The 11,518-nt window shown below is 34.7% G+C and overlaps 1 pseudogene; it reads right to left on the bottom strand.

The window, feature by feature from the left end:
- Nucleotides 1-896: 896 nt before the first annotated feature.
- Nucleotides 897-1,847, bottom strand: LOC102752831 (annotated as a pseudogene).
- Between the last annotated feature and the right edge of the window lie 9,671 nt (nucleotides 1,848-11,518).

Genomic DNA, 11,518 nt, shown 5'->3' with positions numbered 1-11,518 from the left:
CTCAAACACACACACACAGACACACACACACATATGCACACAATTGAATGATAATGAAAATTAGAAAAATGATGAGGAAAAAGAGGAAGGCAATTACTGAAATCAAAATAAAACAAAAAGAAGTTAGTACATCATCATTAGAATTCCCAAGTTCACACTGGATTTATTCAGTTTTTAAAGAACACCACAAACAACATTTTGAATCATAGGCTAACCAATTACATTTACTGTGTTTTTAAAACCCTTTCTCACTGAAAGATTGAGGAAAGAATTTCACTGAATGAATAAAAAGTCTTTATGATTCTTCTGTCTCTAATGGCATCTTTGATGATTTAATTCTTTATACATAAAAAACTGAAATGTTTTAAATAGCACTTAGAACCTTAGTGTCTTAAATGCAAACTTTTTTTTTGCACACAATGAACTAGAGAAAGCACAGAATTTTGCTAAGAATAATGGTTTCTCTGAGTGTTATTTATCTATACTAATAAACGTGTAATATGCTAATTGGACTGGATCCACCAGACATCTTCCAGAGGTCCGACTTCCTTCCAGACAAAGCCACGTTGTCAGGGTCCCAGGCAGAGTCAGTTAAGGGTGATCAGGCCAGTGGGGCAGCAAATAGTTAGGGGCGAGATCAGGCAGGCAGCCAGGCAGGCAGAGGTGGTTAGTGGCAATCAGGCCATCAGGGGCACAGTTAGGAGTGATCAGGCAGGCAGGCAAAGGCAGTTAGGAGCCAGAGTTCCTGGATTGCCAGAGGGATGTCCGACTGCCGATTTAGGCCTGATCCAGACTGCCAGATTGGAGAGGGTGCAGGCCAGGCTGCAGGACACCCCAACCCGTGCATAAATTTCATGCACCAGACCTCTAGTATAATATAAAATAAGAAAAAAAAATCAGGAAGCATCCTTAGAGTGGAAAATTTTGGATGCTCGATCTCGAATCTGTTTGGTCTTCACACCATACACAATAGGGTTGAGCAATGGTGGGACAAGCAGGTAAAGATTGGACAGAAGAATATGAATGTAAGGTGGAATATGGAAGCCAAACCTGTGTGTAAAGAAGGAGAAGAAAGCCAGGAGTTAAAACTCAAGGAAGACACAAATGTGGGCAATGCAGGTGTTAAAGGCTTTCAGCCTGGCTTCCTTCTGAGGCAGACTGAAGACGGTTATAAATATTTGAATGTAGGATACTGTGATGAAGATTATATCAAAGCCAAGTACACTGAAAGCCACAAACAGACCATAGATCTTGTTGATTCTAGTATCTTCTGCTGCCAATTTCACAATGGCCATGTGCTCACAATATGAATGGGAGACCACAGTGGTCCAATAATACTTCAACCGGCATTTGATGAGGATCTGACATGGAGCCACAAGAACGGCTCCTCTGAGTGTCACCCCAACCCCAATCTGAGTGAGAAGTTGGTGGGTAAAAATGGTTGCATGTCTCAGGGGATCACAGATTGCCACATAGCGGTCCAGGGCCATGGCCAGCAGAATACCTGATTCAGTGGCCTGGAAGGTGTGAATAAGCCACATTTGCAAGAGACAGGCATCAAAGCGTATCTTTGACAGATGAAACCAGAATATTCCTAGAGTCTTTGGCAGGATGCAGGTACTGAGAGCAATGTCTGTGGCTCCAAGCATTGCCAGGAAGAGATACATGGGCTCGTGGAGGCTGCGCTCAGATTTGATGATGACCAGGATCAGAGAATTCCCACACAGAGCAACGATGTACATGGCACAGAAGGGGATGCCAATCCAGGCCTGAACAGACCCCAGACCAGGGATCCCCACCAGTGTCAGCACGGAGGGCATGAAGATTGTGCCATTGAGCTTGAACATGATGAACTCCCTGCTTTAGAGCTTCTGATTCAAGGTGTCAGTGTATTATCTCTCTTCTATTTTCTGTTCTCACCTAGATTTCTGCAAAATCTGAACTGGAAAATATTTTACCTAATAGAAACAACCATATATTAAAATTTGTTTCGTTGTTTATCTAGAAAGTTTTTTTTCACAATCTGATTAATTAATAATATCTCTATTTTTCATATGTATACAAAAGCTAATATTTAATATTATTTTTGTAGAATAAATCAGTAAACATCAAAACTAAGAACATGGAATGTCAAATATACTCTGCAATATTAAATACTAATTATATTTGTTCAGTTTATGGTTTGATTTCTGATTAAAATAAATACTTTTTAATATATTTTAATGTATTTTATAAGCACCTTTGGATACTATTAAACTATTCTGTTTCCATTTATTCAGCTATGGATGAGTAATCTGTGATCCAAATATATATTTGCTGGTAATTCTCATATTTAAGCATTAGTACAATTCCTTGGAAGTTTACTTTTCTCTCACATATTGAAATTAGGCACACAACTAATAAAAATTAAGGTCAATATTCTTGTATTGGGTATCTTTATAGCTGGATCTCTGTGCAAGGTCTGGATAAACAAACAGCAAAGCGACAGAACTAATCAAAACATGAGGCTGAACTCATTTGACTATTTTGCACTTCAATTTTACACGAGAATATTTGGTCTTATGGTTACACTATATCATGCTTCCAGAGTCTATGCTTCAAAGCTAATAATGATCTTGCTGTGTGATAAAAAAGATTTATTTATATTTGCAATAACTTTTTTTGTTATTTTTCTAAATCCATTTAATTCTACTCCAAGGGCCTCTACTCAGAAAGGCTACTAAGGCAAGATGAAGATACATGAAAAAGATATCTGCTTGTTTCTTGAATTTCAACAAAAATTTGAATCTAATGCTGAATGTATATTTCTGTAAAGACATATTAAATGCACATACATGCAAAAGTTAGATGGTTTCCTTTAAGATTATTTCAGTTTTGAAGAATCAATACATTGAAAATCTCACTTCTCTGCTGTTGTAAGCAATTGTTTAAGTGATTACTGAGTAATCCAGGATGCAAATAATATGTAATCACTAATTAGTTGTCCTCCTATCAGTTTAGCTCTCATATATTCCTTGAATCTACATGGAGAATCCTATTTCTTAACTCTCTGGATTGATATAATTATTCTATTTCTGATTTTTTGCCATTCTTCTCATTAATTCTTTCCTCCTAATCCTGGCTATCAGGCTATCAGTTATCATCTCACCACACACACACACACACACACACACACAGTCAGTATTTAGAAAATTTGTAGAATCAGGCTCATTTCAAGTATTAGTAGTATGTACTGATTCTTCTTTCTCTTCAAAGTGAAAAGAAAAAATTGGTTTTCAGAATAATGTTCTTCTCACCTGTTCATATTGAATTTTTCACACCCGCTGATCACTGTCTTTGAGAGTCTCTATCAGCTGTGACAGAGCCAGAGTGGGTCTGTGACGACACCATACAAGAGTCAACACCACCTGAAGGAAGCTTTCTTCTGAGGATGACTTAATATCAAAGAGAAAGCTCATTTCTACTCTGATGAAGATTTATTACCACCAGTATCTTAGAATCTTATTTTTGGAAAAAACTCATAAACAATTATAATTCATATTGTTCTTTAAGAAACATTTACTTTTGATCACTTCACTTTTTGTGCCTACACCAAGAGGTACACATCTGAGGAGTCGGCTTTTATTTTTATAAAATAGTTTAGAGAGAGCTGTTAAAGGATTACTCCAAATTCCTCCTATCACTCTGTCATTCCACCTAGTTTGGTATTCATTTTTTACTTATGTAGCGTGGCCACAGACTCTCTTTTTTCAAAAATTATTTTCAGGAATCATGGACATCCAATTTTAAATGAGCCAAAAATATGGTCTACTACATTGCTCCCTTAGCCTCTTAGGGCAATAAATTCAAAAGGTTGCTTGTTTGTTTGTCTGATTGTTTTGTTTGTTTTTTTCCTAATCACCATTCATCTTTGCTAGTGAAGAAATGCACCAAGCCCTCTGGTCATTTACCTCTTATTTATTAATTCTATTTTCAACTCCCCATACTTTCATAGAAGTTATTAATGTGAGACCCATATTCTCTTAGTTTACCATTGCTGCCATTGCTACATCTTCCTGATTCACATTCTTCTCTAACTTTTTATTCATTATAATATATTAACTAGTCCTTTGCCACAATATCCTGTTTCTTTAATTATCTACCACCATGTAACTGAAAAATCTCACAATATAATCTATATATTTATTTTATCCAACAAATAAATTAATAATATTAGAAAAAAACGTAATTCTGGAAAGGTTGCCACTAAACTTATGCAGCTCTGAATTCTATAGCGGTTTCCAGTTATTTCTATTCATACATTCCTCCTTTTTTCAGACTCTGTAATAACTTATCTCTAGCAACTGTAAGACGTTTGTTAAAATTTTTCTAGCTCCATTTTTTCTCTCTCTGCCATTCTCTACCCCAGTACAGAAGAAGTCTCTTCCAGTTAGTTTTCCTAATTATGTTCTGATATCTATTTATCATTTCTTAGTCCTATTCTAGAAATTAGATGTTTTTGGTTGTTTATAACCTTTCACCCCCCTCCCCCCCAAACCTGCATTTTTCTTATGTACTCATTTACCAATTATTTTCTTTCTGATAATATATATTTTAGGTTTAAACACATTTTCTTATAAGAGGTGCTATTATTTCCTCTTGCTAATATTCTCTATGTCATTTTAATTACTTCTATAATTCTGTGTGATAACTTGCAATATTTTGCTAATCAGTTTAAGAGACTTTTTAAAACCATTGACATAAGCCTTTGCATCCATATCTTTTTAAAATTTATTATTCTGAAAAAAAATAAAAATGAAATTCTATCCAAACAAAATGGACTGTTTAAAGGTCTCTTCTAAGTTGATATTTGTGCAGTGTTTTTCATCATTTTTTTATAAAATGCATGTTTTATTTCTATCATGTTTTTCTGCCTTTCTCAAAATACCCTTTTTATGTTGTTCTATCTGACACCCTTTACACTGCTGATACTGTGAATTCCATTGAGGACTATATTCCTCTCCATGTTTCTCTTTACACTCATTTTATATATCCACTGCCCAGCAATATTGCCGAGTCCATAGTGTCACTAACCACTGGTTTAGAGTAAATAAATATTGCCTCTACAAAAATCTAACCTGAACATGGGACACATACACTAACCTGGTTCTTAAACACTTCAGGGAGCAGGGAGAAGTAGTGAAAATCAAATTTGGACTTTAGATTTAATATCAGTTGCCAGTCATATAGACAATATGTTTTCAATAGGTTCTGGACTCCTTTAAAGAGACCTTTTATTATGTATAACTAGAGGCCGAGTGCACGAAAATCCGTGCATTGTGAAAGGGTCCCTCAACCCAGCCTGCACCCTCTTGCAGACCAGGAGCCCTTTGGGTAGCATACCTTAGCCACAGTCTGGCCTCCCTCTGCAGGAAGCAACCAGTGGGACAATCGGGGATGGCGCCAGCCCAGTGAGCAGCCAGCCTGGACCCCCCAATCACCTCTCCACTACCACAGATCACCACCACTCCCCAATCGCCATCCCTCTGCCCGTTGGCACCCACCTTGGCTGGCCTGGTGCTGCCCACTTGCTGGCCCTGCCCCCCCCACTGACTGGTCATTCTGCCCTTTGGTCAATTTGCATATTAGGCTTTTATTATATAGGATTGTATATGTGGGGGAGACCTCAGTTTCTCTAGAAGAAAATTGAGCAGCCCATCATTTCTTCAAATCCAGCCATATTTTCAGTCACTAAATACTTAGCAATAGGAGATACAATTTTCGTATGTGCTGGTAATATTACTCATAACATTACATGCCCTTACAAAACTGTCAGTCATAATAAAATGTATGCTAGAATTCTGTAAACTAACTTAGAATTCTACAACTGTTTTCTTATACTTTCTGTGCTTCTAATCCTTCCTTTAGGCTTTCTCTAGCTCCTCCTTGTCTTTCCCATCTGACAATTACTAATTTATTATTAAACTCTCAACTCAAACTTTACCTTCTATATAAAGAATCTCCTAATCTATACAAAATTCAAATTTTTTATTTCTGTCCTCAATATATGACTATTAAATACACCTTACTAGAAATTAATCAATATTTTATCTGTATCTGTGTAATATAAAAAACACATTAAACCTTACGGATGCAAATTCACTTGCTCTATTTTCAGGTATATATCTGTATGCAGGAGTGTGCCAATTAGCAAAAGTGAAGAATAAATCTAAAAAAAATGCTGAGAATCTGAGTATCTTAACATATAAGCTTCCTCTGTTTATCTTTTGGTATTATATTCAAATACTCACCTAAGTCAGGAGGTATGCTTGCTGTAGTTAAAGATCTAAAGAGATTCACCATATATGACAAGGAAAACAAATGATAAAAGTGCTAACTAGACCAAGAGGAACTCAGTACTACTTGCTTATCTTCTCATGTCTTAGGTGAAATCCTGACAACCTAAGTATCATTCTCCTTTTAGCATTTCATAAGAGCGACCCATCATGCATAATTATAGGATGCAATTTCCCACAGTCCCCATAGATCCTTTCTTAACATTTCTCTGTGTAGATCTTAGAATCCCCTAAAAAAATACTCACAAGCTCAATTCTTCAATCTTTTTATGTGCCTACCTTGACCTGCTAATGTAGATATACATGAAGCTTATAAAGAAATTGTTTTCAATGAAACAAATTGAGGACAAATATAATATTAGCAGTTGGGTAAGACTATGATGCAATTCTCCTGAGGAATGGAGTTAATAGGAAACATATTAAGGAATCATATACAATATAATTTTTTTTTCAGATTTCAATGGCTTCTAAAAATGAATGCAAAAATATTGGGAAAAAGAAGCAAGTGCCCATCCAGGCACCCCATTCCCAGTATACTCAAAGATTCATTATTTAACTTTATGAAGCAAAAAGAAGTAAAAGTAGAGCACCCTCCCTTACTGGAGCTAATCTAAACATGTTTGAGATATCTATTTTGATCCCATAGATTTTTTCTCTAAACAACATTTCCATCATTTATGGAGACAATTATTTTTAAAACTTTTAAGCTATCATATATAGTAATAGAAAGTGAAGACAATACAGAACGAAATAAATGGTAGCAAATATGTGTATTGAATTAAAGTTCTTTAATTTTCTAGGCATTTCTTAATTTTCAAATGTTACTCTTTGATACTCTAACTTTGCCTTTCAAGAAAAGTCAATTACCAACCAAGTAAATTATAAGCATTTTGAAAGTTTTAGTAAGTATAGGAAATTATTTCAAAAGGTGAATGAATTCTTGAATTTTTATTGTACCTAGAAACAAAAATTAACTTATTTGCATTTTTATTTTACTAAAGGCCAATAAAAAACTGTTCTTGAAACATATTTATATTTCCAAGAATGACTTTTCTTTCATTATACAAAATTTTCAGTCTCCACTTCTTTATAATGTTACTAGAGGCTCGGTGCATGAAATTCATGCACAGGGAGGAGGTGTCCCTCAGCCTGGCCTGCACCCTCTCGCAATCCAGGACCCATCGGGGGATGTCTGACTGCCGGTTTAGGCCTGATGGATTGGGCCTAAACCGGCAGTCAGACATCTTCTCACAATCCAGGACCTCTGGCTCCTAACTGCTTGACTGCCTGCCTGCCTGATTGTCCCTAACCACTCTGCCTGCCTTCCTGATTGCCCCTAACCATGGGTGGCTGCCTGGCTCCCACCCTTGCAGCTGCAGAGGCTTCCTGGATACTGTGGCTGCAGCCCACCCAAGGAGCTGGAAAGTCCAGAAGGAAGGACAGAGATCTGGAATGACTTTGTCTTTATCTAATTAGCATATCACCCTTTTATTATATAGCATGAGACATTAAAGACACTGAATCAGGGTGCAGAATCTTTCCAGGGTTTATTGTCTGTCTTCCCAATCTTTTACAGAAATATATTTGAAAAAGTCATCTGCAAAGTAAAAAACAAATGAATCTGCCCTGACCAGTTTGGCTCAGTGGATAGAGCATCGGTCTGCGGACTGAAAGGTCCCAGGGTCAATTCCGGTCAAGGGCATGTACCTTGGTTGCTGGCACATCCCCAGTAAAGAGTGTGCAGGAGGCAGATGATCGATGTTTCTCTCTCATCGATGTTCCTAACTCTCTATCCCTATCCCTTCCTCTCTGTAAAAAATCAATAAAAAATATATTTAAAATGAACAAACAAAAAAAAAGAGAATCTTATGCTGTATTTGAGGTTTCCTAAAATATTCAATTTAGTTTTATGCAGTCCCATTTATTTTTACATATTTTAACAGTTGGTATACTATTTATCTTAATAATTCATACCTCTCTTAGAGTACCATAGAGATACCATGTTGAACATTTGGGAAAATGGAAATTTAGGCCATGTCTTGGTTTTAATATTGTATTTAGGCATAATTTTGTATAAATGAAAAAGAAAATATAAATTTTTTAGTTTTTTGGTAAGATAATATTTAAATATGGATGTGTAAAACTAAAAATACTAAGTGATAATTAGTTTTATTCAAAATCATGCCACGTGTAAAACTAAAAATACTAAGTGATAATTAGTTTTACTGAAAATGTTCAAAATCATGCCACATAAAGTGCCTCAAGATGCACATGACAACCCAGCTGAGGCAATAGGTATAGTTTTCAGAGATGGCAAGATTATTTTTGCATGTGTGTGAGATCAGAAAACATACTGTGGATTTGGAGAACTAGAGTTGTTCAAGCCTTGTAGGAAATTTGGTAGTGTTCAGCATCAACAGAGCACACTGTTGGTGAGGTTGTGTTTTTTCAATGAGACCCCCATCATTTTTTTATACAGCACTGAAAACACAAAAGTAATTCATATGGTTTCTCTATCTTCAAGGCAGTTCCATCAACTTTGAGATTATATAGTCACAAGGAAAGTTTATGGTGTTGAGGTGCTAAAGTTAATAATAGTAGCTCCTATGATGAACTCAAAAATCACTAGAATGAAATTTGAAAAACTTTCAAAGCCTTTCTACCTTGTGACAATTAGAATGTGTTTGGCAGAGAAATGAAGGCATTGTTTAGTTTCATTGCTATCAGGAAATGACTACTCAAAGGATCTCTCAGAGAACAAGGATCTTGGAAATATATATCCACATCCACACCTACAAAATACACATGCACAACATATATATTAAAAACCTCAAGTGTTAAATGATCCTTTATTTGAAATTCCCAAATACAAGTTTTATTCTACTACTTTTTGATATTTGTAATTTCCATACTGGAGGTGAGGAACAGGCAACTGATTAATCTCAGTTTTCAGGTTCAACTCTAATATGACTTAAATACTTTATAGGGCTGATATAAGAATAAAATTAAATTAATTAATGGATTTTTATTATTGTATTTATTGGACAAAATCTTAGTCTGTATATACCACCATCGGCATTATACTAGATACAGGAGATATTAAGATGGTTTAGACAAGGTCCTTTTTCTAAATTTCTTTTTATAGCTGCCAATTCAATGTTTATATTAGGAATTCCTATGTTATTTGTTATTCATTTCCATAAGGTCAGGGTATTTTTGCATGTATTTGCTCATTTCAATCACCTTTCAAAATAAATTCATTACCTCATAGAATATAACACATTTTTACTGAGACCAGTAAAAACAAAAATGTACAAGTCATAGGGCATTTTTATTATCATACACTCGGCAAAATGTTACAAGAGACTGGTAATAAAATTTTAAATCACTAAATATACATCACAAATCCCCAATTCTAAAGCTACATTTTAATATTATATAGTTTGGAAGCTGTGTAAAGAACTGAACCCACGAGGAAACCTGTTAAAGCATTCTAGAAGAGATGCCAAGAAAAGTCTGAGCTTAGTCTGCAAGAATAAAGCTGATTTTACCATGTGAAGAACAGTAAGTCATTTCTACTAGATAAACATTAAAATAAGAGTGAGGAAAAATAAAAATAGAAACACTTTCGGAAGTGACTAAGGTCTTAAGATCAAAATGAGAAGAGAGCATCAAGAACAAAATTACAATTAGGTATATAACAAAGTTGTCCAGTAAAACTAATCTGGCCTTTGTTATTATGGAGATCATTGGTCACATTTGGAATTAAAGGATGATGAGTGCGGTGTTAATGGTGAAAACCTCACACAACTTTGTGTAGGACAGATGACCATGGCTCCCCATGAAAAATCTATTACAAAACCTGAACACATTCATATGAGGAAACTGCTACTTTTTGCCCTTACACCCTCTGGCAATATGTTTAATCAGCTACACAAAATGGCGACATGTCAAACTTATATAAAGAATGTGAGGCAAACATATACAAACCAGAAAACAGCATATAGAATGAAGGAGAGGATGCAAACATCCCAAGTGCGATCATTTCCTATCGGTTCACTGTATATTAGGGCAAAGTCACGAACGTCCCTGTATAATTGTCTGTATGAGTCTGCACCTGTATTATACTTGAACTTTATATTTGTTTTTGATAAGAATCATTTCTTTTCTTAACTCCACAAACACATTTACAATACTTATTTAAAGTAAAAGTCTAATAAACTTTATTGCCATTTCTAATATATACATCTAGTATGTGTGACTATTATTTTAGATGTAATCCAAGGAAACACAAAAATAACAACAAAACAATGAATATAAGTAAAATGTGTATGTTCTCCCATAAAGAAACAACTGTAGTTAGAGAACTTGCTTTTATTTTTCCACTGGGGATTGAGCTCGCAACCTGGGCAGGTGGAATAGAACATATGCAAACCAGAAAACAACATATAGAATGAAGGAGAGGATGCTGGGAATAGAACCATAACCTCCTGGTTCATAGGTTGAGGCTCTAAAACTGAGTCATGCCAGATGGCTTGAACTTGCTTTATTGAAAAAAAAAAAATCTAATATATGATATCTTAGCACAAAAAAAATGTTAAAACTTATTTCATACCTACTTCATCCTTTGTCTTAAATTCAAAGTCAAATTTGTGGTTTAATTATATGATAATAAAATGTCTTTTTAATATGCTATGCAAATATTTTATGGAAAAAAATAATTATAAATACATTTCAATGGATAAATTGTAAATCCACATAATGTACTAGTATAATTGATCATCAAAAATTAAAGATTTTAGAGCCTTGATGATAAATATTATAGTGAGTATGATCATAAATAATTATACATATACTAGTCATTTTATTTCATGTACACCACATTGTAATATTTCCTATGCAGTGGTATCAATATCACTTGATATTTTTAAACCGAGGTTAAATATTAATATTTAGTTGTGCTTTTACAGCATGTACTTTACTAAAAGCTGATTTAACTACAAACAAGTATTCATAATTTATTCTTTTGTCACTTATCGGCTAAATATATGTTCCAAATAATTCTGAATTTATAACAAAAGAAATTATTTAAGTAAACATAGCTTTACTATCTCTAATACAAACCTAGAACTTTATATTTTAGCATACAATGAACTTTCTAACGCACAGAATCTCACCAAAAA

Source organism: Myotis davidii, unplaced genomic scaffold (genome assembly GCF_000327345.1).
Source record: "Myotis davidii unplaced genomic scaffold, ASM32734v1 scaffold1397, whole genome shotgun sequence".
Lineage (NCBI taxonomy): Eukaryota > Metazoa > Chordata > Mammalia > Chiroptera > Vespertilionidae > Myotis > Myotis davidii.
The sequence above is the reverse complement of the archived record's forward strand: the minus strand, read 5'-3'. Positions and strand labels throughout refer to the sequence as shown.